The sequence below is a fragment of the Haplochromis burtoni genome, unplaced genomic scaffold (assembly GCF_018398535.1).
Source record: "Haplochromis burtoni strain Fernald_Lab_line unplaced genomic scaffold, NCSU_Asbu1 Contig_147, whole genome shotgun sequence".
Lineage (NCBI taxonomy): Eukaryota > Metazoa > Chordata > Actinopteri > Cichliformes > Cichlidae > Haplochromis > Haplochromis burtoni.
Window position 1 is genome coordinate 704,567 of NW_024582508.1, and position 6,792 is coordinate 711,358.

Below are 6,792 nucleotides of genomic sequence, written 5' to 3' on the forward strand. Positions count from 1 at the left end.
TGTATAGCAACTTGAAATGCTCCCACAAATGGCACTACAACATGTAAAAAAATAATATAAGCTCTGGCGGACTTTGTTCTATGGTAGGTCTTAAAGGGTTAAATAAATATCGTCAAATTAGCCTCGACACACAACGAACTGAATGGTTTTTTATAAACATATCTGGTTTGATAAATGATCCACTCCTTAGCTGATGACAGATAATTGATTCTTCTATGGGTTTATAATCCTTTCCTTTCCTGAATGACTGAAAATCAAAGCCTATGAGCCAATTTCTGAGGTTTAAATGCACTGGTTGCCAGCTCATCAGCTTCTCCTTAATACTTGGGGAATGATATATGATTAAAAGTAGATCAATGGATCACAAAAACCTATAAATCAATAAAGAGTCAGCATCTGATTACCTGTAATTTGAGGAATGTGTGCTGGTGAAAGCATTAAAGAAGAACAGAGCAGGAGAAGGAGGACTAGTTGTCTTCTTCAACTAGTCTCACAGTGATTCTTGTGACCTTGTGTCTGTAGATGGTGAACGTTCCTCCCAAAACAGATGAGTCACATTAAAAGAGATTGCGGCAAGGTTTTTCTTCTTTAATTACCAATCCTGGCTAAAAGCAGATGTGGAAGAGTTTTTGTTTCCTTTGAAGCTTTGACCTTGCCTTCAGACTTCCTCACTGTTACACTCTCTAGAAGTTGGCAACTTATTGTGGGAGAAAAGCTCCCTGCACATCTTGCTGCCCCTACTATCGGCTCACATGGTTATAAGGCTTTAAATTTCAAGTCAAGCAGTTGGGAAATCTTACTAAAGGATTCTTATTACCATTTCTGCATCTCCAGCTAATTCTGTTACAAAGTGACAGTGACGCCAGGACAAAAACCCGTTGCATCGTGAAAACAAAGGGTTTCAAATTTTAAAGATCTTTGTTGAATGATGAAGCAGATTTATGGCCATCTCTAAAACCTCACTTTCATGTCTTTGTGGGTTTAAAAACCAATTTGATGGGGTGCTGTTTGCTTTAGTCCTCTAAATGTCAGAGAAAAGCACTTGTGTCCAACTGAAGCAAGTATTTATTAAGCAATGGATGTTGTTTTAATCTAAAGGCATCTTAACCAAATAATTCCACAGCACCCATAGTGAGTGACCGAGGGAGCGGTTACCGCTGCACTACTAATCTTGACTAGTTTGGAACTTATTCTACTTCTTTTCTCTATTTTTACAACAAAAACAATTAAAGTGTGAATGCTGGCCCTCTTGGTCAGGTCTCTCTTTCGCCTTGATAAATAAAAGATTAATATAAAGAATATAAATATTTTTCATTTGCAGTGCATTAGGACAGCTAAGGATATCTCACCAAAAATGATGTCGTGTGGTGGATTATACAGACAGAAACCTCAGAGACTATGCATCATGTGGAAAATAAAGCATACCTTCTTTCAAGCCCAAATCATCACCCATCCCATACCATACTTGAGACTGGTACGAGGATTTTCTGCTTACATGCCGTGTTTCGTTTTCTCCAACCGTGGTGCAGTGAATTATAGCCAAACATCTCCACTTTCTCTACAAGTATTGTGGTTTGTTCAGATGCAACTTAGCAAACCTAAGTTGTGCTGTTATTCAGAAAGGTAAGAGGCTTTTTCCTGTCAACATTTACTGGCAGGCCATACCTGTTCAATCTTTTCAGCGTGTTCAGTCATGAATTTTGGCATTTAGCATGCTATCTGGCATCTAGAGTAACCCTTTCCAGATTGATGGGCAGCAACAGTTGTTTCTTCAGGCTCATGGCTGTTGTCTTTCCTGTTTGGCGTTGTTCTAATGCACACCTGAAAAATCCAGACCAGCAAACTGCCAAAAGTTTTGCTTTTATAGGAGGTGCTTACGCCTGCCCTGCTTGTTGATCAGGTAATCCCGGGCATTTGAATCAAGTGCATCTGGCTGCTACTTACTACTTGTATTCTGGATTAATTTCTGTATCATAAAAAAAAGACACTGTGTAGTATGTCATGTGTTGTTGTACAGCTGAGACGGATTTACCCGTCTTTTGCTGAGGACGAGATTATTTTTATTATATTCTTGCACATAAAACGTTACAGTTACAGACAGGTGTACTTTTTCCCCACATGACTCAAGATTACATAGTTATAAATCCTCATAGAAATACACGTGCGTTAAAAAAGTCAAATCAATCTAAACTAGCAACAACACTATCTGTTCCCAATTATTTGTCAGAATAAACAAAATCTCAAGGCCGTGTTGTTCCCTTATCCTAAAACCTTACAGCCTCCCTAAAAATCAGGAAAAAATGGCCTTTGCAAAAACAGTCCTGCCTTACTGCACACGGCAAATACGTGGGGATGTTGGTGTAGGATAGTGCCAGAGAACGTGCAAAATATTTCACTGAAATGCACCAGGGAAGTGTTCTGTCTCAGACGATATGCAAATACCTTTCAGAAGAAAATTAAACACTTCAGTCGGCAACAATTAGAATGCATAATTTGAGGCTTCTTTGCACCACTTGCTCAGTTAAACATTAATTAACTCAATTACTTAGTCTCCCTGTACACTTTAAATTGATCCAGAATGCAATACATTTGAATCTTCCAGGCTTATTTGTACAACATAATCAGCAATTATTCAAGATGGATTTAATAGATACAAAGGGAGACTTCTGAATTTAGTGTAAGCCAAGACAAAAGCAGTACTAACTTTACCTGCCTGACAATTCCAGATAGATCAACAACAAAAAAGTAGAAATATACCTGAAGATCTGTTCCAATAGAAGTAATAAGTGATACATTTCCTGAGTGGCTGTAGTTATTTCCTTCAACTAATTTGAAGGAACTGCACTGTAATAGTCGGTATTAGCTGTATTGTTATTTCCTATTGGCATTTTAGGGTCCGTAATGAAATGGAAATAGGAAATACTAATCTGTTCTCTAATTATTAGGCATTAAGACAATTGTATGAGCAGATAATAGCATTACTGACTGAAATAAGCATTTCCACAAATAAGACGTCATCTACCTGTGTTAATGGTCAGTACTTCTCTGTTTATGCTGATTTGGTTTCCTGGCACAAAACGTTAATATTCAAGGGAAAAATAGACAGGAAAAAAAGGTATTGTTCTGCTTCAGTTATCTATCAAATTGCTGTTTTAAACATCAGTATTCCACCCAGGAATTCACAACTGATGCACCCTTAATTTTAACTAACGCTTCCCTCATGCTAAACAGCAAAAACAATCACATTTGTTTGTATAGCTCTATTCAGACACAAGGAACATGGAGTACCTCCGAGACATTTAAATCATGGCTACAGGTGATACAGGATGCACAATCAATCATGACAGAAACAAAATAACAACAATTAGAATCGAAGGACAAACAAGACTAGAGTTGTTCCTGTGGTCACAGATCTCTACTTATATAAATCTGGCATGTTAATCCCTGCCGTAGAAGTGATCATCATTGCAAATAAGTGTTGTTTCTTCAAAAAAAAGTCTCACAAAGTGTGAGAGGAGAGCTCTGATCACCTCCCCTGAACAACTTCTGTAACTCAAAAAGTCGATAATAAAACACCACTTCTCTCTAGGTCGAGTCAGTGCACACTGGCCTCATATTAATTTAATTGCTAATATTTAATAGTCTACATCTTGAGACAAGTCAGGGCCACAACTAATGACTGCACTTATTATCATATTATCTGAAATTGTGTGCTGAAGTAAAATTTCCTCATTTTCCTCACCCAGGCTGGAGTCAAAGTAAAGCAATTCAGCTGTCAAAATTAAAAGAGGGATAAAAGCTTGTTATATTTGCCAGACCAAAGCTAAAATAAATGAATTTTTAAAAAAAGCTTAAGGGAAGAAAAATGACACCAAATCATCTGTAAAAATAAGATCACACAATCTTAAGCTTCACTTCTTACCTGCTGTGCCATGCACCAGATAAGTATAACTGACCTATTAGCACCAGAGCTAACTGTTTAAATAGACGACCCTGGAAATAACTACATATCTTGTATGATATGCACAAAGGAAAGGAAATTCTTCCTGTGAGCTTGATCCTAGCAGAGCAGACAGCTGGCCGATAGCAGCCTCTTGTTTACACAGTGATAAGTGCTTTTTGAAGTGGCCTTGTGTTCACATTAGACTTGTTGAAATGGAAAACACCGATTCTCCACAAAAGTGCACGCAAAATACAGAAACGAGAGACCCTACAGCCCCAATGATCCAAGAATACACTGGAGGCTAACAGACCTTAAACGATAAAGGAACTAGTAAGATAGTTTGCGTATTAATAGCCTCCTTGCAGTTAAATCATATCCATACGACCTTAAACTTTTAAAGAAGCTTTTCAAAGATCGATTACATCCAGTTAAGATCTATGAATGGTTATTTTTAAAATACACTGGTCAGCTAAAGTCCTTAAAAGCCTATGTAGTGATTTCTTGCTGGAGTTTATTCTGACCACCTGTTATCTATGTTATCTGTATTTTATGCGCTTTCTACTACAGGTGCGGGCCTTGTTGCATTGATATTTGACCCCGCAACAATAAATCTGAGGGACAGCGGGGAGTCTGTGAGCGTCCTCTGCTTCAAAACGTATGTAAACGCGTGAAAAATAGTATTACCTGTTCCTTCAGAAACACCAATGGCAGGGGAAAGTTTTCAGGCCGACCCCACCGAGTCCCCTCGTGGCGTCATGCGTGGGTAAAAGTGTAAAGTCAAGTATTAAATAGGGCTGTCACGAACCGCTTAAAGTCCAAGCTCCGAGTTCACAGACAGCCCTGTTGCGCTGATATGAACCGCGGCTTTCAGCTCAGAGGCTAACGACCAGCAGCGTTTAGGGAAATGACTGCAAGCGACAGCGAGTTAGGTGCGGAAGTTCCGGCTGGCGCCTTCAAAATAAAAGAGATAACCACTATGAAGTAAAAACTGAAAAACAAACTGTGGAAAATGACTTATTATATATTTGTAGTAAATGGTAAAATGGTAAATGGCCTGTATTTATATAGCGCTTTTACTAGTCCCTAAGGACCCCAAAGCGCTTTACATATTCAGTCATCCACCCATTCACACACACATTCACACAGTAGTAGTTAATAACTGCTGGATGTCTTTTGATATGAAAAGAAATGTCAAGTTTGCTGTTTGTTTGGTTAGAATTGTTGTGCACTTGGTTACACTGCAGTATGTCTCTAATTGCTTTATTCTCCCATTGCATATAATGAGTCCAAACATTTGGTTTTGAATAGTGTCACTGCTATATGAATGGTTCTCAAGGTCCACCATGAATGAGCAATACAAAAAGAAAAAGTACTGAAATACTGAAAGTGACTTTATTTTCAGCCCTGAAGCAATGTGCCATTTGGGTGACCGAGTAACAATTGAATAAAATCTGAAGCAAAGAACACGTTTGTACTGGACAATGTAAGAGACACCTGGCTGAATGGTAGTCTCGCATTTGACTCTTTGTAACCTAATAAATACAGACACACTAATTATACAGGTTGAAGATTTGGAATCAATCATATAAAAAGAATAAATGTTAATTTTCCCACATTTGCCTTCTTAACTTCAGTGAATTATATATTTATGTACATTTGTATTGACTCTAGTATTTAACACTGCACGACTGACACGTTTACAGTTTTGTGCTGCTTGAACAGTGTTCAACAATAAAGCAGTAGCAAAAACTTAAAAAATACTTGCACGTTGCGTGTCTCATATTTTACAGACGGAGTGCAAAAATGATAGAAAAACAGTATATTGATCAATCTGGCCATTAGCTGCTACTTTTATTTTTTCCGGATCACCTTTGTAAAGAATATTATTTTTAAAGACTTTTATGCTTTTATTATGAAGGAAATCCCATTTCCTTTAGTTTTTAATTTCATGGCGTAAACTTGGCACTGCCCAGGGAAACACACACAGACGTCAAAATAAACCACACCTTAAGTGGTTATTGTTTTTACCATCAACCAGTGAAAGTGAATGTAACTGGTTTTAAATCTAGTCAGTTTTAACCATGCAGTAGAGCTTAAACCAAAAACTAAATCTACAAAAACTAAACTAAAAAATATCTTAAGATTCTTAAAAAATATATGTTTGTGGGTTTTTATCAGTATAGGCACAGAGCTAACATATTGTATAGGGTTTTATGCTTTTATTTTTATACACACAGATAGATAGATAGATAGATAGATAGATAGATAGATAGATAGATAGATAGATAGATAGATAGATAGATAGATAGATAGATAGATAGATAGACATAAACAAATATTACATTTCTCAATGTAAAATATTATACCTCAGATTTAGTTAATATTCTGTCATTCATTTGACTTCATTTTATGGGAATATTTCTATTGTCTTATCCACTAACGCCAACTAAATCTTTTGCTACTGCATGATTTCTCTTGAAACAATGAATTGTGCACAGCATTGTTTGTTTTCTTTCTTTCACCCCTGGCTGCAGATTCATAAGCAATTTCCTTTCTGAACTGTCTAATGGTCTAATGAACTCAGAACTAACTGCACTGAGAGTGCAGGCATCTAACACAGAACTAGCTGAGAAGTGTGTGAGCCCAAATATGCTCTGATGGATAACACATGCACTGACACTAGTCAGTGTTGCAGGGGAACAACACCATAAACAGGCACTTAATGAATGAAGAATTAATGCGTGTCTCCCGTTTCTCCTCAGAGCTGACCTAAAGTAGATAACAGCCTCTGGCAGGAATAGTCTCAGTAGATCAGAATGCAGCACAGCTAAAAGACATAAAGACTTTTT

The 6,792-nt window shown here is 37.3% G+C and overlaps 1 protein-coding gene across 4 annotated transcripts in view; it reads right to left on the reverse strand.

Annotated features, from left to right (window-relative positions):
- Positions 1-4,844, reverse strand: part of esr2a (estrogen receptor 2a) — a 41,963-nt gene extending 37,119 nt beyond the window's left edge. For 3 of the 4 annotated variants that reach the window (XM_014336534.2, XM_014336532.2, XM_042224712.1), the window contains exon 1: positions 4,628-4,844. The gene's annotated coding sequence lies outside the window, so the exon portion shown is untranslated. 4 annotated transcript variants of the gene reach the window in all.
- Between the last annotated feature and the right edge of the window lie 1,948 nt (positions 4,845-6,792).